This window comes from Protopterus annectens, chromosome 10.part0 (assembly GCF_019279795.1).
Source record: "Protopterus annectens isolate FY-2018-M chromosome 10.part0, PAN1.0, whole genome shotgun sequence".
Lineage (NCBI taxonomy): Eukaryota > Metazoa > Chordata > Ceratodontiformes > Protopteridae > Protopterus > Protopterus annectens.
In genome coordinates, this window is record NC_056744.1 from 1,119,454,975 (window position 1) to 1,119,480,463 (window position 25,489).

General features: G+C 37.2%; 1 long non-coding RNA gene across 1 annotated transcript in view; it reads left to right on the plus strand.

The window, feature by feature from the left end:
- LOC122813505 overlaps nt 1-25,489 on the plus strand; it is a 1,588,111-nt gene that overhangs the window by 690,408 nt on the left and 872,214 nt on the right. The gene's annotated exons all lie outside the window — the stretch shown is intronic.

The following is a 25,489-nucleotide window of genomic DNA, read 5'->3' on the forward strand; positions in this document are numbered from 1 at the left end:
ACTGTTTACTTCAATATTCAGTGACTTTAAAGCTAACGAAAAAAAAATAGATACATATGTTGCATTGCAGAACTTACTAACCTTAAAGAAAAAGATATCTAACATGTATAAGTTAATAGTATCTCTTAAATACCAATCATTATTGTATTCAAAATACTGGATTGATAAGATCAGAGAATGCTCTGAAAAACAAAAATCTAATTCTATTGAAGTATCACTAAAATGAATCCCTTCCAAAAAACTCATATATACTTCATCAATGATAACCAACAATGCTTACTTCACCACAGAAATATTTAACAACTTCAGTTCGGAGATATCTCCGAAATGTCTGTGCTGTTACAAATAGCAGATTTACTCCATATCTTGTGGAACTCCAAATGTACTTATAAATTATGTTGCTCATTGACAGGCTAGAGATGATTTGATATCAAAAGTACACATTGTCATAGGAATTTGCAGTTTTGCATATTACCTCTCAGAAATTACCCAAGTTTAACCTACATATTCTAATTACTCTCTTCTCTTTAGTTTAATTGCATTTTACTCAGAACTAGCTAGGTCGTACAAAACTTTCATGAGAGGGTTTCAAAAGTATGGCAATAAAGTATACATTAGCACATAGGTATATAGCGAATAATCAAAGTAAGTGCTCCTTGTTTGTCTTTTCAGTTTTTCCCAGTTAGGGGTTGCCACAGTGGAACTCCGGTCCGCTAATAATTGGCAGTCAATTTTTCTGGTGCTGAGTTGCCAGCCCGACGCCCAACTTTCAGCAAAGGCACGCCCATCCACGCATGTCTTTCGGAGGCCACTTGACCACGGGGAGAACATTTAGACTCCACACAGAAGGCACTCCAGCCGAGAATCGAATGGTTGAACCTCTTGCTGTGAGGTAACAATGCAACCGCTGTACCACCGTGATTTCCTAAAATATTGGCATCTTCTCCTGCGGAGGTGGTGCTGCGGTAGTGTTGTCACCTCACAGTTAGACGTTACCTGTTCAATTCTCAGTTAGAGCGTCTTCTGCGTGGCGACATGCGTGAATGGGTGTTCCTTCATTGAAGGTTGTGCATTAGGCCCGGCAAGCTAGCACGTAAAAAACTCTACTGCCAATCATTAGCAGACCGGAGTTCCACTGTGGCGACCCCTAACCAGGAAAAGCCGAAAGACACAAACATTGGCGTCTTCTCCTAGATAATATTTTGAAAGATTAGCTGAATGTGGAATAACATATTATTGTGATTATTAAATGAAAAAGGGCACAAAAACACTCAACCTCATGAGCTTTGTGTGCGCTCTGTTCTATATATGTATCTGTATTGAAACAGTATGCTAATTGTGACACAATGTTAATTAGAAATTGACTGTCTGTAGCACTATTTTGTACATAGTGTATATAGGATGTTATCAGTTTATTTTTATTGTAAAACTGAAAAAAATCTCTGGATACATGATGTACCTAAGTGTGTCAACACTCTTCTTAAAAAAATAATGATTGTACAGCATCTTGCATATTGACTGGATCTTGTAACATGCATACAAGAGAAAAATAAAAATAAAAATATTTGAAAAAAAAGATAAACAGCTTGTTACTGACATAGCTTGAAAGTCAGGTTCAAAAGAGTAAAAAAAAAACTATTTGAGAAATTTTGAAAATATGGAAGATACAGTAAAAATGAAGCATGATAAAATGTAAGTGCAGGAGAGGTAGCGAACAAAAATGAGATAATGGTGGACAAATAGTTATAGTTGCAGTACTTAAGAAGAGGCATTTTAAGCAGGAACTTAATTACTATTGACAGTGAAGGAAAAGAAAATTAAAAAAAAATGCAGGCAAGAATGAAACAAGTAACAACAGACAAAATGTCCAGATGATCAAAAGTATTAAAGAATCCAGTCATGGTGAGAAAATACATGGGCACATAGAGGAAGGACAAGGGAAATAAAGAGAGGAAGATGGTAGAAATATTAACTAGAGTAATGAAGATGAGATGTCTATACAATTATTGAAAGACATATTAGACAAGATAGAGGCAAATGATAGTAGTGAAGGGAACCAATATTGGAATACCAATTGGTATTTAAGTTTAACAATGAATTTTGAAATTAATTCATACTTGTCATTACGCAGTGAAGAAGAAATAACTAATAATAAAGAAATAAAAGAAAGCCAGAAGGTAATGACAATGTTAAGCAAAATGATCAAGTAACACTAAAATAGAATAAGAGAAAAACAAAAGATAATGTGTTACTATCTGATCAATTAACAGATTTACAATCCACTCTGCTACAGGCCCCATGAGGAGCTCAGTGTCTCTCCAACCTAACACCACTCTTAAGTATTCAACTGCGGTAGCACATTTATCATTCTTGTAAGAAAAGTGCAGTCCGGGTCTGAACTGTCTGCAAACAGCTAAAGTTAACTTTGAACCTAACATCACTCTTAAGTACTCAACTGCGGTATCACCTTTATCATTCTTGTAAGAAAAGTGCAGTCCGGGTCTTAACTATCTGCAAACAGCTAAAGTGAACTTTGAACTTAACACCACTCTTAAGTATTCAACTGCGGTACCACCTTTATCATTCTTGTAAGAAATGCGCAGTCCGGGTCTGAACTGTCTGCAAACAGCTAACACACACACACACACACACACACACACACACACACACACACACACACACACACACACACACACACACACACACACACACACACACACACACACACACACACACACACACACACACACACACACACACACACACACACACACACACCTTCCACTTTCTCTCTTATTCCCTTCTGTTAGCAAATAGTATCCATAACTGATCAATACTGTGTGCTTGTTAATTTAAACTGAGACCACAGTATCCTACTGATATAAGGTTATCCTGTTTTTCCACCTGAGAAATGGTTAAGAAATGACTTACAGCTTCAGAGCACTCCTTGGTCAATTGTGATTGTTTCTTAAACACAAACTTGTCTTTGTTTTGGCTCATTAGCAGCAATACAAAGAACTGCCTGTTCACACCCTTGTTCTCCCCCCTCCCTGTTTATTACCTTAAGACAATCCCAAAGTTAATAAATATTACCTGTGGCAGGCACCATTTTTAAAACTATAACCACTCTTGTCACTATCATATGTTCATTTATCAGTTAACTCTGTTAACTGATTGTTTCCAGCCCCCTCATACGAGCAATTAACAGGGTCTCTACCCACTTTGCTCCCCACCCTTCCCCCTATTCCCTCCTGCCCCCAGTGGTCTCACCTTTATTGCACTCACAAACCCCTCCCATCTTTCCAGTAGCCAACCACAGTGCTAACTCAACACTACCTCCTCCATCTTCCCACTACTATCACACCTCCTCAACTAGCATGTACAAGCATACCTTACCTATGCTCACTCCATGCACTCTCCTTGCATATCTTACATCCTACCAAAGCTCCATCATTCCCCCACTCAACCAATACCACTGTACTACCACTCACACCACCACTCATGTCTCACCCTCCCACCAGCTCAAGAACCATCCCTATGCACCCCCCACATATTCTACCATCTATATTACTGAAACATAAAGCATCCCTACAACTTAACATAACAACCCTCCCACCATACCTATTACCCACAGAGCACAATCATAAAGTTTCCCTTATAAACAAACACATTCAAAAACTGAAAAAACTAATAACCTCATGCATATCAAAACTAGCCCTAAGTGGAGACATCCACCCCAACCCTGGCCCTACCATCTCCAACCCCAATCCTCATAATCAGACTAGAAACCACAACTTCTCCCATATTACAGCCAATAGAAAGCCAAGTGACTTCCTTCTACTAAGCCTAAATATTACAAGTATATCCAACAAAGTCCATGAACTCCATGCCATCATAGACTTGTACTCCCCAGATATAGTCATCCTGACAGAAACCTGGCTAAAACCTCACATTACCAGTGAGCAAATACTCCCTACAGGTTACGGCATACTAAGAGTTGACTGGCTAAACAAGAAAGAAGGTGGTGTAGCTATAATATTTAAACAGCATCTAAACATCCAGATCTTAAAATCATCAGCTTCACAAATAGGCAATGAAGAAATAATATATACCAACCTCAAAATAATCCAAAACAAAACCATAAACATAACTGGATGCTACTTCCCACCTGGCAAAAACATCCCTCCACTAGAAAACCTCCTCAGCTGGTCTAACCACCATCTCCCCCAAGAAACTATCATTTTAGGTGATTTCAATATTGACTGGTTCCTGTTCTGGCAACCATCCAACCCATCATGTAAACCTTCATGGCTTCACCCAATTAGTCCAGTCGCCAACCAGGATAAATAAAAACTCCAGCAAGCACACTACCATGGATTGGATACTAGTCAGTAAGAGCCCCCAGTCATATATAACAGGCTGCTTTATCAGATAGCCTCAGTGATCACTCCCCAACATTCCTACTCAAAAAATGCCTATACCAAGCTAAACCTGTCATCTACCTTCAAATAAGTAAAAAACTAAAGTTTAACCCACTCACATTCATCTCATCCCTCAAAGAATGTAACTGTCATCCTCTAAAGTACCTCAGTCTAGATGACACAGTTGAATTTTTTAATACTACCTTCCTGAACATCCTTAATTACCATGCCCCCATAAGATTTTCCAGAACCAAAGCACAACCCTCCCCATGACTACAGAAAACCACTAAGTCAGAAATGAAAAACAGGGATAAAGCCTGGGAGCACTGGTGCAAAACCAAAACCCCCTCAACTAGACAGAAATTCATAGAACTATGCAATAGAGTCAAAAAGCTAATAAAACAGGACAAATTCCAATACTACCAGTCTGCCCTAGACTCCTCACAACACAGCCCCAAACAGCTCTGGTCCTCCATAAACTCCATCCTCCACCCAGGTAAAGTCAGTACCCCTCCTCCTAACATCTCTCACTCCTCAGAAAATATTGCTACCTCATTCAACATACACTTCACCCAAACCATACTATCACTAGCTAAACAACACAACCGCCCCCTCCCCTCCAACCCACACCTTCAACTAGTAATCTCCCCACTGCCTTCTCATTTTCTCCTGTACTTACCTCCAACATAAAAAACTTTTAACTAAACTTAAACCCACCAAATTAGCAGCAGACAACCTCCCAAGTGAATACCTACAAATCGCAGCTGATGCTCTGGCCTACCTAGTATCCATCTTGATTAACTGATCTCTGTCAGAAAGTTACGTTCCCACACTGTGGAAAGTATCACGTATAATTCCCCTCCACAAAGGCGGACCCTCCACAGAACTAACCAATTACCGCCCCATAGCTATTCTCTCTCCACTCTCCAAAATACTAGAGAGATGCATACACTCTCAGGTCTCAGACTACCTCCTTACTAACAACCTCCTTTCCAGTACTCAGCATGGATTCCGACCAAACCATAGCACCACCACTGCCTTACTCTCCTTTACTAACACTATCCTTCAGCATAAAAACAATGGCTATCTCTCCTCTGCTACTTTCCTAGACCTATCTAAAGCATTTGACATGGTCCCACACAAACAACTTATCTCTGTCCTCAATAACCTATCCTTCTCACAATCAGTCACCAACTGGTTTCAGAGTTACCTGTCTGACCGCCAACAATCCGTTGTATGGCAGAATGACATATCTCCCCAACTACCTGTCTCCATAGGGGTTCCCCAAGGATCCATCCTTGGACCCCTACTCTTCTCTGTTTACACCAATAATCTAGCCTCTGCCACCAAACATGCAATACGCAGATGACTCAAACATCATCTGCTCAGCCCAGTCCCTACCAAAACTGCAAAAAGTCACACAGGAAGCCTTTTCCTCTGTTGAAACTTGGTTATCCGATGCCCAATTAATACTCAACCCAAACAAAACTAAACTACTCATCTTCCAACCCACCAAATATACTCAAAACAACTCTCACTTTAACATCATAGCAAAAGACAACAGCACTATATACCCAACTGAAAACACCAAATTGCTAAGAGTAGAAATAGACAATAAACTAAAATTTGACAGTCACATATCCATCATCATAAAAATAGTCCACAAAAAACTAGGAGCGTTATACAGAAATAAGCAATTTCTCACCAAAGCAGCAAAGATTTCAATAGCAAATTCCCACCTTATCTCCACCCTACTTTATGCCTCTCCAATATATACCAACCTAAGGCAATGCGATCTAAACAAGCTAGAGACCTGCTACAATAAAATCACCAAATTCGCCACAGGGGCATCCTACCGTAGTCACCACTGTCTCTCACATGCTGAACTGGGCTGGCTTGAACTCCCTCACCTCCTTCAGTGGTATCAACTCTCACTCGCCCACAAACTAGTAAGCCATCCACTAAATGTCCCATCCCTCCAGAATCTACTCCAACCCTATCGCACCACTAGACCACTAAGATCCAGCAACAAAAATCACTTGCAGATCACTAAAGCCAATAACTCTGCTGGTGAAGCACTATTCTCTTGCACCATAGCCAAATTATGGAACTCCCTTCCACCCACAATTACCTGCATACCATCATGCACCCACTTCAAAACTTTACTAAAAGGGCACCTAAAAACATGCTGGCTATGCCCTTGCAACTCCCACTCTAATATCACCCACACCATCCAACCACTACCTTTCTTTCCACTCCACTAACTACCTTGATTATAGCAAGCTCAGATGCTCATAAGCCTAGCACTTATTATACAGCAGGAACTTCTCATTGTAACATTTGTTAATGTCTGTTATGTACTTCACAAATAAAGATTCTAGTTGTCTACTGATGTACTATGTTCTTCATCTGTAAATATGTTGTAAGTAATTGCTATGTTAAATTGTTAATTGCTATGTAATCCAATGTAACTACTGTCTGTTTATTTTAACTGTGGAGCTTTTCTCCCTGGACCTCCGCTGAAAATGGATCTACATCCAGTCGATCACTCCCGGTCAACAAATGTAAATAAATAAATAAAAATAAATAAATAATTTGAAAAAATGTACAAACTAAAAAATTGATTTATGAGCAATTTATAGTAAATTACGGAATTAATAGAAAATGTAAACTATGAAACAGAATGTGAGGAAGACAATACAATGTGAAATATTAAAGTTGAACGATAACAGAAATAATGAAAAAAATAAGGAACAGACTGAAAGAAAAGAAATAAATAAAATAAGGTAAATGTAGATAAAAAGGAAAATCATTAGCGAAATGATGTAGCAGATGATCAAAAATAAATTATTGGAAGGAGAGGCTAAAGCAAACTATTGGTGTGTTTGAAAAATGCACATGTGAAAGAGGGGTCTATTAATAAGAGAAAAACAGGAATGAAAAGAATGGATTAGACAAACTATGAAATAATATTAATGGTATACATAATTTTGAAATACAAAGAAGAATGTATGAGGAAATAAGGTTACCACAATTGTTATCTATGAAAATAGATGGAAGTACTGTATATCAGACAGATGATAAAAAATATTTCTTGGAATTTTAATACATCTAGTATTAGGGAAAATTGCTGCAACTTCTATTTTTCTAGAAAATTCAAAGAGAAAGGAAAACTGTTTTACAGTGGGGCATAACAATATATTAGTAGAAATGGAAAAACATATTTCAGAATATAATCAAAAATAAAATAGCTGCTCCGTACGCAAGTCTCCAAAAAACAATCAAGTTAATAAAAGTATGTGAAAAGGAGACTGGATAGGCTAGAGACAAGTAAAAAATGTCATATATAATTTCCTCTTGAATATCAAAAAAGCTGGTAGAGTAAATATACGAGAACACAATCCAGGTCACAGATAAGACCTCAATTGGTGGACAGAAAACTCCAAGATGCCAGCATAAAATCCTTTAATTTCCTCTGGATCATATGATCTCTCAAACAAATGCTGTCTTAATCTGGTAATTTCATTCCTATACCCACTCTCTGTAGGATTCATTTGTGATGCCCTCATGGCTTGTCCTTTTATGATGTTCTTAAAAATAAATCTAGGGTGCATTAGAGTGAAATCTGATAAGAATGTTTTGTCCAAACACACTCTTGAAACATCCTTAGAACATCAATTTAAGTTTTTAGTAATCCAGGTTTATCATCCCACAATTAGAAGAAGTGATATATGGAACAAAACAGAACAACATGAGACAAAATGGATTATCAGGCTGAGAGCCGACAATCCGCCTGGACTAAATGACAGGGTTCCTATTAGACCTATCTTGAAAGGTAAAGGATTTAGGAAATTAGTATAGTTAATATAAGCTAATACATAGCATTAATTTTATTTTATTTTTAACTAGTTTTTGTGAATGTAAATCAGATCTGTAACATGATTGATGTTTACAAAATGTTACTGTATTGGTGTTTTTTGCATAGTGTGTGCCTGATATAAAAGTTAGTTGGGTTTACTTCTTGATGGGACATTATATCTATAACATATGGTTTCTTTAAGAAGATTGTAGTATATTTTATACTTATATTATATATTATGATAGGAAGTGATGTCACGGAAATAAACCCATAAATATGACTTATCCATTGAATGTTTGTAAATGGACTGAGGAAGCCTATCAGGTGAAAGCCCTTGCCGTTGTTTTATCATATTAAAGGATTTTATCCTGGCATCTTGGAGTTTTCTGTCCACCAACTGAGGACATATCTGTGACTTGGATTGTGTTCTCGTATATTTGCTCTACCAGCTTTTTTGATATTCATGAGGCAATTATATATGAAACTTTTTACTTGTCTCTAGCCTATCCAGTCTCCTTTTCATATACTTATATTTCAGAATATATTCAGTCTTTTGATCTACATAGTTAATAAGTCATTTTTGAAAATAATATTTAAGTTAAATAAAGAAGGACAGCAGAAACCAGTAATTAAGAGACATTAAAGAAAAAATATTAGACAGTATAAAATTAAATGGAGATGAAAAGGAGAGAAATTAGAGAATAAATAAAAGGCAGTACATAATCAAATTGAGGGAGAATGAGGGTGTCAAATCAAAGAATAGTAAAAGAAAGAGAAATTAAGATACTAGAAACATGTTTTTAACCATTTATAACAAATCCAGACTGAAAAATGAAACGCAATGGAAACTGAAGCATGCACTAAGGTCTATTTCTTAAACAGTACTAAGGAAACATATGGGGTATTAAATGGTTTGACAGAATTACTGTATCAAGATAAATTGATATATAGTATAATAAAAAAATTACAGGTGTCAAAAAGAAAACAATTTAAAAATTGATGACATCGGAATTTATGTGGTAAATTGGCATAGGGAGGAAATGGAATTTTATCTGCCTTATAAACTAAATGGATTGAAGACAGAATCATGGAATACTGTGGGATTTAAAAAGAATTTGTAAGATAATGATTTTAATGAATTTATTAAAACATTTGAAATTATTAATTTTAAGGAAACGTGGAATATTCCTGTGATAATTTAATTGTCAATGGATATGAAATTAATGAAAATGTGACAAAAAGATGAAAGTATATGAAAGACTATTAAGTATTTTAATGATGATGATGAAAATAAGGGAAGAATTAAAAACATTAATTTTGTATAAATCAGAAATACTTTTAGTGACCGAAAATGGCTATAGCAAAACAGAAATTTAATTTGATAAATGTGTACTTCCCAGGTAAAGAAGACATAATTATGAAGGAGAGTACTTCAGAATGTCAAAAGAATAAGCTAATTTTAATGAACAAATTTTAAAATGTGTTACATATACAGATCATTTTATTTATTTATATTTCTTTACTAGGTAGTGCCATGATCACTTCTTCTTCTTTTGGCTTTTAGGGATCGCCACAGCGGAACACTGGTCCGCTAATGATTGGCAGCAGAATTTTATGGTGCAGAGGTGCCAGCCCAATGCCCAACCTTCAACAAAGGCACACCCATTAAAGCATTTCTTTTGAATGCCACTTGACCATGGGGAGGACATGCGAACTCCACACAGAAGGTGCTCCAGCCGAGAATCAAATGGGAGAACCTCTTACTGTGAGGCGACAATGCCACCACTGCGCCATCATGCAGCGGTAGCATTGTCGCCTCACAGCAAGAGGTTCACCCATTTGATTCTTGGCTGGAGCACCTTCTGTGTGGATCTGCATGTCATGGGGACTAATGAACCAATTTTAGGCTCCGTTCGAGTGAAATACAAAACATTTCACAAATAAACAATATAGAAGTGTTAGCAATAACAGAGTAATTCAGACTAATTACATAGAAAAAAAGTTTATATATATATATATATATATATATATATATATATATATATATATATATATATATATATATATGATCTATATTAGAACATCGAAGTGTCAGTTCTTCAAATGTTCTAATATTGACACCTAGTAGCTGAAAGTTGAAAATAGTGAATTTTTAGATAACCGAATGTTTGGACGTGAGGGTTAGGGTGGGATAGCTGAGTTAGGGTTAAAGCGCGGGTGAGGTGTGTGTGCGATAGTGACGGACCTTAGGGTTAGGGTTTGGGTTAAGGTAAGTGGGTAGATAGTGTTGTATGTACGGTTTAGTGTAGGTATAGATGTAAGATTTTAGGTGTATGTGTGTGGATTGCTGTGTGTTTGTGTTGTGTGTATGTGTTTTGGAACAGCAAATTTTTTCCCTAGGAAAAAATTCGATGTTCTAAATTTTCGGTCTTATCGGTTTTCAGTTACTAGGTGTCGATATTAGAACATTCGAAGACCTGAAACTTCGATGTTCTAATATAGACCCATATATATATATATATATATATATATATATATATGTATATACACATATATATGTTGTAGTGAGCAAGCACAGTGCAATGTAAGTGTAATGTAAAATATGTACATTAGCTTTTAATGTGGGTCAATCTTCAGTAAATCTTGACAGAGGAGAAAAGACTTGGAAAGGAGATAGGTAAGATGATATGTTTTATGTTAAAACAGGAGCATCTGGCTTGGATGAAGAAGCGTTTTTTGAGATGCATCCTGAAATTGATTTCCTTTATAGCACTGAAAAGAACTTGCCAAAGAGTAGGTGTCTGAGAAGAGAAAACATGTGGAGTGCTGTAGAGTTTGGTTCTATGGTCAATGAGAGTTGGTGCGGTTTGGGAATAGTGCCTCAGTTTGTAGGAGAAGGTTTTTTTCATGAAGTCTTGCTGCAAGGGGAGTAAATAGGTGGAACTGGAGTAGTTTCTAGAGTTGGGATCCTAAAAGTAGGTTAGATTTTGGTTTTATAGGTAGCCATTTGTTATTTCTAGGGTGAATCACTGAAGCTCACAGAGAGCTGAGATTGTAATCATTCAACAAATGCTGTTAGAGATAGTCTGGAAAGTAGCAGTGTTTTTTTTTTTTTTCATAAGAAAAAATTGGAAACCCATATTCAAGTTGAAAAAGGAGAATTCCTTTGTCAATGGCTGCTCTTACTGGGCTGGATAGAATTGTGCAGATCATGGGTTTTCAAGAAGGAAGTACACTGATCAGCAGCTTAACTACAGCTCACCCAGTGTGAAAAAAGAAACTGAATAAAAAGGGCCAGAAACTCTGCAACTTTTGTTCATTTACTGTCTAGTAACTACACTGCCTGGATGACTGCAGAGTAGAAAGTGAAAGAGCTTGAAAAAAATCAACTAGAAATGGTGAAGAGAAAACATTGACTGGGAAGAATCCTGTAGCTGTTCAGCAAAAAGCAACTCAGGTGTGGCTTTGATGCAGGACATGGAGTCCCACAATCTAGGGGAAAATAAGTCAAATGTGCACATAGTGGATTAAAATAAATGAAACACAGAAAAAAATATATTAACTCAAATAACAAAAGGCTGGAAAATGGAAGAAGCTTTGCAGAGATTCAGAGAAGCTGATAAAACTGCACCAAATCAGAGGTCAAAATGAAAAGGCTGTCTGAGTATGATACTGCTCAAGAACTTAAAGGCATCAGAAAGAATAAGAAATTTAAACTATTGCCCTAGAATATGAATAGGTTGGTACGGACAAGAAAAGAAGAAATGTGCTGAGGGGGTATATAGATATGACTTTATTCCAGAAAACACTTCTTAATAAGAAGGAAAATAAAGAAGCTATGAATGGAAGTGGAAGAACAGGCTTCTATGCAATGACAGGAAAAGAAATGAAAAGAGGAGTGTTTATATTACTTAAAAATGATTGAATCTTAGGATAGATGAGGAAACGGCAACCAAGCAAGGGAGATATATCCTTGTAACAGAAAAGTGGCAAGGATTGGAATTTACACTACTATCAATATATCTGTCCCAAACAACTAGCTAGCAAGAAATAAAGCAATGCGAGAAGTTACAGAGTTTTAAAGGGGAACTTTTATACTGAGAAGGAAATAGAATATCATAACTCAGAAAGCAGACATAACAGGGTCTTGAGGAGAAACAATGTACAAAAATAGAGAGGGTCTCTGGAAAATACATGAGAGTATATGACTTAAATGATGTGATGCAAACACAAGAAGGTAAAAAAAAACAATTTTCTCACTGAAATAGAATACATGGAAGATATTAAATGTGCATTATATTTTGAAGGAACATAATTACTGTAAAATTTAGAAACTGACATGTTTATTGATGAACTATGCCCCAGTTTATATGGGCTAAGAAGTCATAGAACAGAGTACTTTGGAAAATGCTGTCATTTTCCTACATATTTATTAAATAATTTAATACACGTAGATTGGTTGCTAAATGTCCGGCTACATACTATATCAAGAATAAATATACATTTGGAAGAATAAGACAAATTATGAGATGGAAGAGAAAAATAAAAATGCAGTAGCAGCAAAACAAAGATAAATATAGGAAACTAGTTATGATAAATATCTACAATCAGTTAAAAAAATTACAGACACAAAAAATAAAAGACAAAGGAATGTTTGATTATTTTGATAATCTAAGTAAATATAGAGCTAAAGCTGTTAAAGCATGTTTTTGATAATTTTTTATAACAACCCCAGAAATTCCAAATTATTAGTACAAAAATGAATGAACACAAAGTCAAGAGAATTATAACAAAAATAAGAGATTAATGTGTGAGTTTTACATTGAGAAACTGAAAGTAGAAAATGGGGTGGAGATGATGGAAAAAATAACTCGGCAGAAGTTGTATACCCAGCTTACGGCAAAAGAATATATGAGTTTAGTCAAGGAAATAAATGAGGAGAAAATAAAGTAAGTTATTAAAATCAAAATACAGGGAAGAAATTAGGAACTGATGGAGATAATAACTGATATGTAGAAAAGGGTAAAAGATGAGGGAATTAGTGTATAGATGAAGTTGTTCAATTGCATTCCCAAAGGGAAGGAGGGAGCTGTTTGTCCATCTTGAAACACAACAATAATGCTGGTAATGACCAAAGAAGAGAAAGATGCAACTTATCTGAGATTGTATAGACCCATATTTATTCTGAACCATGACTATAAAGTATTTCCAACTATACTAGCTAAGCGCCTGGCTAGAGTATTAGCAAGGCTGGTAAATTTGATCAGTGTGGCTTTGTAGGAGACAGATGAATGTTTGACAATATTACAAGGATGCTAATGTTCCTGAAGGATGTAGAAGAAATCAAGTTTTAGGTCCCCTGTTGTTTAATATATGCATTAATATTCTCCAGCTAGCTTCTGGACAAGCCACAATCATATAGTATGCAAACAATTCAACAATCATCTGTTTTGCTAAAAGCGTAGCTATATTAAAACAACTTACACAAAAGTCTTTCTCCACCATAAAGACCTGTGTGTCTGATATATAGCTGCTCTTTAACCCTAAGAAAACAAAACTGATCCCATTTACCTGAAAGGATTCAACTGTCTAGAAAAATAATTTCAAAAATAATATCCACTAACAGCACCAACATATAATTAATAAATCCACCTAAGCTTTTAGGAGTCACTATTGATGAAAGCTTAACATGTGATTATCACATAACACAAGCATTAAAGAAACACCCACCAAATACTACATGCACTCCACAGAGTCAAACAATACCTCATAGATAATGCCAGAAAAAGTATTGCTCAATCCCTTCTCATCCTTACACTATTTTACTCTGCTCCTATCTTGATAAACCTATAATCCACTAAATTTTCACTCACAGTGCTATAATAAGAAAGAAAAATATGCTGCCAGTCATCATTATAAGACACATCACTGTCTGGCCTTAAAAACTTCTGTGTTAGAGCTGACATTACCTTACACTTCCCCAAATTAGACACTTCCCATAAACTTAGCTGTTATCCAGGCAAATGTCCTAGCTTGAAAAATATTATTCAAGCTTATAACACAGTTAAACAGCGAACAAGCCCACTAGTGATTCTTTGTGCTCTAAAGTCAAAGTCAAAGTAAACTTTATTGTCATTCAGACTCCTGAACAAGTGCAATTGAACAAAATGATGTCACTCCAGGCCCTATGTGCAAATATCTAGCATATACAATTCACATTACTACAATTAAACATTCCTACTGCATAATATTTACTGTTTTACATATCAATAGACATTCACTAAGCTAAAGTGACACAGTACTTATTGTACAGAATTCCACAGCTACTTCTTATTACATGGGATTCTGTTGCCACTTGTCAAAGGAAACACAATATTTATTGTACACAAATTTCACAGCTGCTACTTATTGCACAAGACGCTCTTTTAGTATCAGCAGATATTTCACAGACATAAGATTACTCTACTTTCCTGGCCAAAATTTGTAACTCCTTCTGCTGTCTGAGAAACATAGTACACACCAACGCCTTTTCATCACAAAAAGAGAATGAGAAAATGGTATCTGGTTCTGTACATGCACAACCCCAGGTGATACATTTCCTGACCATTACTACAGCCTCTTCTTTCCAAGTACTATATCCTTTGATATTGGTCTAATATCTACTCTCTGTCCTCTACCTCACCCTCTTCTTCCTTCTACCTATCGTAACATATTCTCTCTTACCTATTAATACTAATCCTCCAGTTCCTCCTTTTCTCTCTTTCTACCAAGTTCTTTTCCAAATAAGTTTGTTTATCTCCTTCGATGCTGCTGGTATTAATTAATGATACTCTGTTTAAATATTGTACATTGTACATCTCTTTTTACAGTGTTCTTCATGTACGTTTTTCCCTAAGCTTTTCTCCCCAGAAAAGGCTTCATAGCTTATTACATGATGCTATTATTAAGTAATGATTCTTCTTCTTCTTCTTCTTCTTCTTTTGGCTTTTCCTGGTTAGGGGTCGCCACAGCGGATCACCTTGTCCGCACATTGATTGGCAGTGGAGTTTTACAGTGCCGAGTTGCCAGCCCGGCGCCCAACCTTCCACAGAAGGCACACTCACATGCACACCTAGGGCCAATTTAGAGTGTCCAATCCACCTGCAGCATGTCTTTAGGATGTGGGAGGAAACTGGAGCACCCGGAGGAAACCCACGCGACCACAGGGAGGACATGCAGACTCCGCACAGAAGGCACCCCAGCCGGGGATCGAACCAGAGAACCTCTTGCTGTGAGGCATTATTAAGTAATGATATTATATTTAAATTTTGTTTAGTTTTTGATTAGTTGTATATCTCTATTTATTATTTTCTAGATTTATTATTTTCTTTATGTAATATTGTAATTTACCTGGAGCTTTTCTGTCTGTATTTCTACTGAAAATTGTAGCTTTCTCCCAATTGACTATTGTGGTAAACAAATGCAATAAATGAATAAATATGTTGGGTTAAACCATTGACAGTGCTAGGACTGGATGATGAGTATGGGTTAGGTGATGTTTCTTACAAAAAAAAAACTTTGGGGCTCCAACAGGGACTGGTAGCATTAATATCTAGAATCTATCAAAAGGCAGATCAAGACTGAAGTGAAATGTAAGGCTATCACAAAAAATAAATATAAACAAAAGAACATGGTAGTAAAGTCCATTGCTCATACTTTTGTTTGATTTATGTTTACAACTGTTAAGAGAAATAAGAGAACTTAAAATAACAGGATATAGATGGGGGTGTATGGAAGGAAAAAAGATTGCCTTGTTTGCTGATTATGTTATACTCTATGATATAGATCCAGGAAATGACTTAGAAATTCTGTTCAGCAAATTGAGAAAACATGGCCAATTGATAGGATACAAAATGAATTGTCTAATATCAAAAATAATTGCACTCAATTATGGGACTATATTAGATAAACTAAAGCTTAAATGTTCGAATCTCTAAAGGTCGATCTTTAGAGATCGAACAGTTAAGTGTTCGAATATCTTTAAAAATTAAAAAAATATAAATAAAACTAAAACAAAAAAAAAACTAAAGGGTGTAAGCAGGAGGGCAAGCCCCCCTGCACCCCCCATGTCGGGGGCTGCACCCCCCACATCCCCTGCTACTTAAATATACCAACTCCAAGATCACTCTACAGTGTAGGGAATCGGAAATTTCCCATTTCCTCTCTGCCGTGCACTGAAGTGCAATCTCGAAGTTGGTATATTTAAGTAGGTGTGTGTGTGTGGGGAGGGCAGCCCCCTATGTGGGGGGTGCAGGGGGGCTTGTCCTCCTGCTAAAACCCTTTCAGGTTACATTTTTTTTTCTTTCTTTTATTACATTTTCGAACACTTAAATGTTTGATCTCTAAAGGTCGACCTTTAGAAATTCGAATATTTAAGTGTTCGTCAATGTAATATAGACCCAAATAATAGACAGCAAGCAGCAGAAGAAATACAGGAAGAAACAAGACACACACAAAAATAGGATGATAAGGCAATGGAGAATATTAATTATGGATCTAGATATTAAAATTCTAGTTAAAAATGTTTTTAGTACCTTTGATCCTTTATGTGAGCCAGTTATATTGTTTTTGCCCATCAAATGAAATGTGGATTAAAATTTTTAAAAATTAAGGAATTTATATGGGAAAATAAAAATAAATGGTCAATTGGGAGAGAATATTGCCAACAGAAGAAAGAAGGGTGGTGATGATAGTGGTGGTGGTGGGGTTGGCTAGGCAATTAAAACTAATAATTGTTGCTTGAGACATAACTTTTTAGCTTGAATGAAAAACATATTAATAAATAAATAAATGTGGATATGACAATAGGGATGTCGGAAGTAGTTAAATATATATGTAAAAAAGTATTTAAGTCAAACAATTAATGAGATTAAGACCCAAAAGAAGGTTAAAGAGTTGAAAGGCAAGATACGATCAATAGGAGACAGGGCAGAAAAGAAGGGGTTCCTATCATGTAGTCGAACTTTTACAAGTTCAAACCTCATATATTCAAGACCATAAGTTCGAATTTGTAAAAGTTTGAGTGTTTGAATGGAAATCTCCATAAGTGGAGGTTTCCATTTTGTTCAATGGGGTGCAAGCTCAGATTTGGTATATTTAAGTAGCTGGGGATGTGAGGGTGCTTAAAACAGTTTATTTTGTTTTCCGTTGTTTTTTTTTTTGTTTGTTTTTTTTTATCCATAGTCGAAGTTTTATAACTTTGAACATAATAGTTCAAACATTATGTGTCCGAAGTTATAGGACTTTGATTATGTGATATAGACCTGAAAAGAAGAATACCAGTAACCAGGATGTCATCAAATTATGGAAGAAAGAAAGAAATCTGAGAATTAAGATTTTGGGATTGAATGATGAGAGGCAATGGGGTAGTAAGATGGGAGATACCAATGAAGAATTTAATATGGTAGAAAAAGTTAAATAATTTATATGGGGCTAACTAGCCATATCCTGTAAATAAATGATACAGGAACAAAAGGTGCACAACCTACCACAAGAGACTGTCAACTGTTTGTGGAGGCTTGATCAGAGAAAACAGTCAGGAAATAGCTAATAAGTAGGACATATAGAGCGTAGTTAGAAGTGAGACACTATCAAGCACAAACATTTAGGGATGACTGGAGTCAAACATTAAATAGGCAAATCTCAAATAGTGGAATGGATGGAAATTTGAGTTTTTTGTGACTATGTTTGATATTTCTTATTTTTATGCATAGCAATTATTTGTAACACAGAAACCTTGGAAGTCAGCCAATAAGACATTGTGTATCTAATATGTCCACCTAGAGTTTTTTGAGTAGAGTATGAATCAAGATATTGTGTGTTAAACAGAGTAAAGTATGAATCTGGATATTATATGAAATGTAAGTATGGGACTAATGGAAGATATGTTATTAAGTAACTAAAATACCAGTTCTTTAAAGTGAAATTATGTTGTGAAGCAGTGTAGATGAATCTAAAGTGATGAACAGCATTAAGTAAACAGAGAAGGTTAAAATGAGGAGACGTTTAAGGTGAAACAATAAAAGACAGATTATAGATGGCCTATGTGTAAGCCACAATGTGTAATCCTAAGTATAGGAGAGTTATATTTTATGAAAGATTCCATTGGGAGGGTTAAAATTATCTGTGCAAAGGGCTTGACAATTGTTTAGTTCAGTGAAGGATAAAAAGCAGAGTAGGTACAGCAATAGGTAGCAAAAAAGGGGGTTAAGAGAGTGATAAATAGTTGAGCACTACAGCACAGACTGCAGGAAGGGAAATAGGGGAGTAAGGGGGATGCATTCTAGGATACCACAAAATATTAAGACAGTAATAAGCTCAGAAAGTACATAATGAATTTTGGGATAGTGAGGTTGGAGCCTACTTGCTACTAAGGCTGTTTTAAGTTATGCAGTTGAGGGGTGATAGGATCCTAGCTGCTCCTCAGGCTACCACAAAACCTGAGAGAGATAGACTGGAGACAATTTGCCACAGAGGCTTCATAAAGTTGTATGGAGGTGATTTGAGAGTACACTGAAGGAAAGGTATAATTGTTGATGCAACATTGCTTGTCTGAGTATTTGAAAGGGTAAGAAGCTGAAGCCTAAGTGCTTCCTAGATGTCCAGGAAGGTTGAAAGAGAAGATGGGGACTAGCTGCTACCTAGACAGCCTGGAAAATTAAGATAATGAAGTAGTGGTCTATCTGCCACATAGGTTGTCTTTAAAAGTGAGATGAGTGCTAAAGGCAAGGAGAGAAAGATTAGCGCCAAGCTGCTGCTTAAGATGGCAGCATGATAATGATTTTAGAGGATACAAATGCTGCTAGTATTCTAATATGATGGAGTAGAGGAAGGAGATTATGAAGAAAGAGAAGGGATAGTGGTTGTGGCGGCACTGAAGGAGTGAATGATCTTGACTGATGATTGTTGGAATGATAGTAAGCTTGTGTGTATTATTTCATTATAACAGAAGTGAGGGAGTGGTCAGCTGATAGAAAGGGTGTGGTTAGTTAAGTATAAAGGCAATGATATGGTAGATGAATGGCCTAGGGTGGAAAGACTACAGGAGCGGTGCTTAACATAGCTGAACAGACGAAGGCTAGACCCCAGCCAGAAATCCTAAAAAAAAGGCAATCTGTTACTTGAGGAAGAACTTCAGCAATTTATCTGGGTGAAAAACTCAAATCAGTCTGTTTTGTAGATTCTTCAGTCATGCTAGTGCCTCACTGCAGACTGCCATGTTTAGGAACTGCTTGGGCAGAAGGAAATCAAGTGGGTGAGAAATATCTCATTCCCTAGGTCCTATGAAGCCAGCATGCTAACTTCTGCTGATCCATAATACTTTATCCACAGATAGGCTTTAAGTATGCAAAAAAAAAAAAAAAAGAAATGGGCATGTTACAGTAACTCCACATGCTGCTAGAAACTTCATACTTAACACTTATTGGTGTTGAACCAAACTATTGTAGAAAAGAATTCCTCATTTGTTCAGCAGCGGGATCATTTGGTCTGCTCTGGCAAACACTGACTCGGTCCATGAGGCATCAATGCATTCCACCCTGGCCACTTCTGTCTCTAGTTCTTCAAAACCAATAAAGCATGATAACCCTAACCCTACAACTGCCTCTAACACAAACCCTGCATTTTACCTTTAAACATTTTTTTGGAATACTACCACTACAAAAGGCAGTCTCAGACAGACAGACAGACACACACACACACACACACACACACACACACACACACACACACACACACACACACACACACACACACACACACACACACACACAAAACATCCTTTACCACACCCTTATTCGATTCCTAACCCTCATATACCAAATGCATCTCATTGCCTACGTGCACTTCAACCCTAATCTGCAAACACACACACACACACACACACACACACACACACACACACACACACACACACACACACACACACACACACACACACACCTATTAGAAACCCACTTTTGGCAAAGCAGACATTCATCAGACAGATGTTAGATAAGATGGATCTTCTCATCATGCTGTTGAACAAATGACCATTCAACTAAATGAACTGTGCCTACATATATATATATATATATATATATATATATATATATATATAAAGTGTGCGTGTGTGTGTATAAAAGATGCAATCACACACGGGTATACCATAGTATTTACATCTATATCAATCTCTATCTATGTATCAATCTATCTGTAAGATGAGTATTTAAATGTATACTCAAGTAACCATTAATTAAAATATTATTGCCATTGTAATGAAAACCAAAGTTATTGTTACTCAGTAATAAAGATAAATAACAAATGTAATTATAAATAACTACTCTAATAGCCAGGAAACTAGAACATACTATAACTTAAACTGAGTAATTTGTATCTATTGCTAAACTCATTTAATTGAATGAGAAAATGATTGTTCAGATGACATAAATATTGACTAAGTAGTGGAAATTCCACTTAGTTAAAGGATTATGAATTATTTTCATTTAAAAGCCAGACACTGAGCTGCAGTATGTTGTTATGATTTAATAAGAAAACGTGTATGCATTGTGAAAATGCAGTGTACATGTTCTATAGTTCAAAATTAAAGCATACATTTTGAAAACAAGACTATATAACAAGTACATTTTATAAACCAGCAAGGTTTTCATGCACATTACAATATTTTGTAACATTCTCATCAAAAAGGACATTAGTATACCCATTATATGTCTGTAACAGCACCACATCAGATTTGAAACCAATCATGGCATGTAACATTCTCTGTCTACCCACCAAAGTTAAAGACGTTGTTATAATGTAGCAAATACACTGTATCCAGGTATATAATAAATGGTGCTTTCAGAAATAACAAGTTCCACATGAAATATTGTTTGCATTTAAAATGGAAACATTATGAAGGAAGTACAATCCATAACATGCTTATAGTATATTTAAAAGTGCTACAGGAAATGCTGAGGTATTTATCAAGATGCAATACACATTTCCTATATCAATCAAGCATAAACAAAGAGTTAGATACATAATCAATATGATAAATCTTTGCCTATATAAACATTACATAATTTAATTAAGAAATGTCCACAATTTCTTTAAAGTAATAGCATTAGATTGACACAGAGGCTGTCAAATACATACATAATTTCTAGATGACTGCATTACATCTCAACACAAAACATTAGTCTTAACTTGAGTCATAAAGTCTTTCGGCTTTTCCCGGTTAGGGTTCGCCACAGCAGAACTCCAGTCTGCTAATAATTGGCAGTGGATTTTAACAGTGCCGAGTTGCCAGCCCGACATCCAACCTTCAAAGAAGCACACCCATTCATGCACACACCTACCTGCAAGTCTTTAAATGTCACTCGACTGCAGGGAGGCATGCAGACTCCACAAAGACGGTGCTCCAGCCGAGAATTGAATGGGAGAACCTCTTGTGCTAACAAAAAAAAAGGAAGAAAGGAAAAAGTAATCATTAGCAATCATTTCTGCATAATGAATTATGCTTTAAAAAATTCTATATAAATGTTAAGCATCATATTAAGTAGCATATTAAAAGACAACATCAGATAATAGAAGCTTGCAAATAATATGTTGCCTTTGCAATTTCATACTTTTTGCCTCATCATTCAAGAAAATATAGAGAATTATGATCGGGTCTGCAATCACAGCCCACTTCTTATGTCTTTCAGATCTGGATGCCAAGAAATTTATCATGAGATTGAAGTTTGTGAAGTGAATCTTAGCATCCAAATTGAGAACACATAAGACAGGGTTGTGGACAGAGACCCAATAATAATTTTTTTGTAGTGCATGAAGGTATATCTGCTCCATGTACTACTAGTTACAGAAAAAAACAACTCAAGGGGTGGAATTCAATAAAGCCTACACAGAACGATTCTCTGTGTAGAAATAGTGTTATGACTTGAACATGGAACATGGCTGCCAAGCGATTCAGGAAACAGGGCTGAGGTGCATGCACAACGTGTGGACACAGAGGTGTCTGCGGAATGCAAATCACCTCATAAGCTGGTGAAAAACATGCAAATGAGGTGAATTTGTGATTCAACAAGCAGAAAGGCACCCATGTAGGTGCTGTGTTGGTGTAGGGAATGTATGCAGATAGAAACCATGTACAGAAGTATAAATTTTAAACAGGGGCTGTAAAAGCCTACAATAAAGAGTGGATATGGTACTGTGGGCATACAGATGGCCAAAACTATGGCCAGTGAGTCCAGAAAGCAATGCAAATAATTAAAAAATAATATTTTGTAATACATATAGTATGTTTAAGAGGGGCACAGTGACACACAAACATGCCATTGTGGAAAAAAAAAAACAGAGGGGAACCCATGCCAGTGGAAACAAAGGTATGTGTAGTCCTTAGAATATTAGCTACATGTACTTTTCAAAGACCAACTGGGGACATAATGGGAATCTCACAGGCATCTGCATCCAGGGTACTCCACCAGTTCCTGGATGCCATGCAAGTACATACCAGTGAGCACATTTATTTACCCCACACCTCTGAGGTGAGGGTCAGCAATATTCATCTCTTCCACCATGTAGCACACTAGCCTAAGGTATTGGGTGTCATAGACTGCACTCATGTAAACATCAAAGCACCACCCGGTGAAGAGGGTAGGGTTTATGTAAACTGCAAAGGGTATCACTCCATCAACTGCCAGGTCATGTGCAATACCCAGGGCATTATCATGAATGTGTGTGCTGGCAGCTCTGGCAGCGATCACAACTCCCACATCTGACATGCCTCACAGCTGTACCAAATGTTTGCCAGTGGGGACATCCCATATGGCCATCTACTGGGGGATGCTGGCGATGCAGTGGAACCATGGATGATGACCCCCATCAAAAATGCACACACCTACTGAAGAATGCAATAATGAGGCACACGCACAAACTAGGAACATATAGCATATGCTTGGGCTGATGAAGTCATGATTTCGCTGCCTCGATATATCTGGTGGAGCCTTGCAGTACTCACCAGCCACATGTGCACACATGTTCATAGTATGTGCCATGCTACACAATATGATCCTATGGAAACAGCTGTGGCAGGAACATCACAGGGAAGGGACACACAGCCCCCCACCAGTGCCAAGGTCCAAACAGCCACAGAGGAACTTGGAGGATGAATCCCCTGAGCCTATCCCTGTAGTGAGATGTAGGTGTGCCCAGTATGCCTTGGTCTTGGCAAAGAGGCAACACATAGCACATGCACTGACAACCTAGTGACCTAGGGACTGACACCTCACTCTGAGTCACATATTTAGTAAAAAGGATGCCAGTCACACCACACAACCTGTACCTTACCAGGTATTGGCTGTGTACTGTGTGCATCCCACAGAGTCAGCCCTGCAGCACTGTTCTCTCAACTGCTGCAATAACAAGGTAATTCACTGTTCTTTACAATGAATGAATGGGAAAGTAGACTCTGTTAGCATATATATGGACCTGCAGCATGTATGCAAGGGTATGGAGTGGGTCACCAGGATATCCACAGACAACTGACAGCTATGTGGGACAACAGGAACCCTCTGCCCAATACTGGCTGCCCCATAATATGCAGTAGGCCTCAGGCCAGCTAAACCAACTGCACTATGTGAAGAAATTATAAACCCTGGGGTCACAGAAGTGATGCTTGATTGTCAATACTTAAGTCCCCTAGCCCCAACACACCTGTGTTCCTGTACAACTGCAGTAACAGTATGTTTGCAAGGTAATACCAGCAAACCACACAATAATCCCTGGGCTGTCCAAATCAACCCAGTGACATGTACCAATTCCCCAATATGCAGGGGTTAATGTGCTATGTATGTCTGTTTTTGATAACGTCAGGAAGTAAACTGCACTGTCTGCTGGCTGTTGTGGCTTAGTGGGCTAAGTACATTACTATAATTGATAGGGTACATGATTTGAGAGTGGCTGTGCCTACTCTTTTGCATGTGAGCCACACCTATGGTAGGAGTACTGCAGAATGTCTATATGTCAGTATTTGTTACTGCAAGAAATCTGGACAAAGCCACAGACAATAGAGGGACAGGGGGCCACAGATATGGACAGTACACAGCTCTGAGTAACATATATGGTGGCTAGTAGACCAGCAGGTTGTAACACGTCAGTGCAGCACCAGGATATAAAGGCTGTCACGTAACTGTGTCAGTACTTACAAGTCAGTGGGCACCATCCATACCCAACCAATGTACAGGGTTTCTCAGAATGTCCACATTTATGCCTCATATAATTTCTCTGTTTGTCATAACATTGCATTTGTCTGGCAAACTACTGGCAAATCAATAAAGGTTGCTGTGAGAAAATAATGACAGACATTCAGATGCAGACTTCATTCCCATGAGAAAATGCATGCTAATACAAAACCATTCTACCAACTGTCAACATTTGTAAGAGCAATATTAAAATCATGTCCCTATGTTTGGGCTTGTGCCCGACTGGTATATATGGCCCTGTCCAGATTTTTGGCTGTAAGACTTTCAGAGGTATGGGCAACATGTAGTCTTATAATAACAGTACAATACAAACTGTCTGAGGACCAGAGCAGATGTATGGTGCACAATGCTGGACAACCTGCAAAACAGGGACAGTCAGAGGTGTGAAGTTTGTAACCCTGCGTGTAGTGTTACATCTCTTATCCCAATCACAGCGTACCTACAACTACATAGAGCAGCAACTGTGGACAAAGCCAGGAACTGGAGCAGGGCAGGACAAAAGCCTACATATAAGGGAAAGGGGGAAATCCTGCCCAGTCAAATGTAGAAAGTGCAGAATAGAACAGTTTGTGCAGTAGCATGGGTTCCCTGCAGTGTATGGAGTCAGTAACCAAAATGTTTGTCAGCAGTTCCTCACATCAAGCTATAATGTTCTGCCACTGGCGTACCAACAAATCACAGTGCTATGACAAATGTACCAGACATATCATGCAAAAGTCTGTTCAGTCCAATACACTCTGTACACACCCTAGATATGAGTCAGGTAGTCTGAACAGCACATAGCCAGGAAATCCCTCAGGCATCATATCAGGGAGGTGCTAGACTCATCAGGATCAGCAGACAATTGGCTGTAGCACACAAAATCCTGCACTAGAGTAAAGGTACATCTGGTCTGGAGTCTCATTGTAAGTATAGATGGTCATATTGGA